Source organism: Gavialis gangeticus, unplaced genomic scaffold (genome assembly GCF_001723915.1).
Source record: "Gavialis gangeticus isolate Ggan-Ray unplaced genomic scaffold, GavGan_comp1, whole genome shotgun sequence".
Classification (NCBI taxonomy): Eukaryota; Metazoa; Chordata; order Crocodylia; family Gavialidae; genus Gavialis; species Gavialis gangeticus.
In genome coordinates this window covers 57,354,133-57,355,951 of record NW_017729034.1, presented here as the reverse complement: position 1 = coordinate 57,355,951, position 1,819 = coordinate 57,354,133, and positions in this window count along the sequence as shown.

Here is a 1,819-nt window from a genome sequence, read left to right as displayed (position 1 = left end):
AGGGTTGGCAGGGAACACCAGGGGTCCTAAAGGCGATGTGTGCACATTAGTGCACCGGCCCCCTTGCTTCCCCCCCAATTTGCACTTGCATTCAGGATCATCTGGAGTCACTTTGTGGGCGCATGCTCTCAGTAGTCATTTATCTGCCTTAGCACAGTGCTAGGTTACTGCCAATAAACTTGCTCTCTTGCAGCAGCTGTTGGCACTGGCCCAGAACCTTGCAAAGCTGTCTGCATCACATCGGACTTACTGGACAGCATACAAGGAGCACCTCACTGTGACAATTCCTGGCCTAGTAGTGAGGGAATCAGCCATGACTGATGGCACTGGAAGCATGGGGCTAGACTGGAGGGAGCCTGCTCACTTGCAGCCTATCCTCAGCTCTGGAGAAGGTGTAGTTTATGCCACTCCCTAGCCTACAAGGCATAGGTCCTTGACCAGACCTTAGAAGGCTTGAGAGCAACATTGCCAGAAGTGCTTAGGCCCAACCTTTCTCTCCTCTTCCATTTCTTTCTAGACATATCTGCCTGCTGCCTCTTCTTGTTTCAGCTTTGCTGCTGCCAGTCATGGCAAACACCTTACCCCAGGGGTGGGCAAAATGTGGCCCATGGCCAGATGCACCCTGCCAGGCCATTCCATCCAGCAAACGGGTCCCCTAAAAAAAAATTTAGAAAATGAATATTTATCTGCCCCTGGCTGCCTGTCATGTGGCCTTTGATGGCTTGCCAAAACTCAGGAAGCAGCCCTCCACCTGAAATAATTGCCTGCCCCTGCCTTACCCCCTTGCAGGCACTGCACATGCAAACATTTATTTCCCTCTAAATTCTCTCTTCTAATAACCCTAGGTTACTTGTAACACTATTGGGTATTGTGCCGGCAGATGAAAATGAGATTTACCAGTCAGTGTTGCTTTGCACCTTCACAATAGCCTGCAACATTTTACAGAGTAGGAGAAGAGAGAGGTTTATCCCTTGGATAATGAAAGAAATAGTAGTGAATTGGATTCTTATTTTTTGCTGCTGCTGCTGTTCTTATAAGGAACTCATGCTTAACAAGTCAAATAACCTTGTATGTATTTGCAGTGTTGCCTTCTGGACAGGAATACAGGCTCTACAGTAATAGGGCAGAGTCAATGAGGTGGTCACAGGGCATCACAAAAAGACTCCGTTCTAAATTTAAAATAAAGAAATGCATGCGATTGAAAGCCTGGAGTGTTTTCCAGTGCAAACAGGATTGTTCCCCTTCCATCCATGGCAGGGAGAGATGCTGTGCAGCACAGAACATGCTGGCCCCATGGCAGAAGAGGGTTATGCCATCTTTTGCCACCCAAATGATAGGCTTCTGAAGAGGCTGGCATGCCCCACATCTAGCATAAATTAGAGCAGCTTCCTGAGGGCTGCCTGTGAGTTTCTTTGGAGCCTGAAGCAGTTCAGAAGAATACTGGCAATACAGGATTCAAGAACCAGGTATTGGATGCATAAAAATAATGAGGTTGGCTTAAAAAACACTTTCCCAACCTCTAGGCACCACAGTGGCACACATGGGCCTGAGTGAGCTGGAGCAGAGGTTCCCAACCACTGGGCCACAGCAGGTTGGTTGCATAGTTGTGGCACGAGCCCCCCGCTCCGACCCCTGTCTGCCCACGCAGGCGAGCGGCTTCTGGGGTCACAGCTGAGCTTCCAGGGTTAAAGCCAGGCAGCAGGAGACCCCCGGGAGGGAGGCAGCTAGCTCCATGTGCCCTGTCCCACCGGGCCACAGTCAAAAAAAAAAAAAAAAAGGTTGGGAACCACGGGGCTAGAGGACTGGTTCCTCCGCCAGA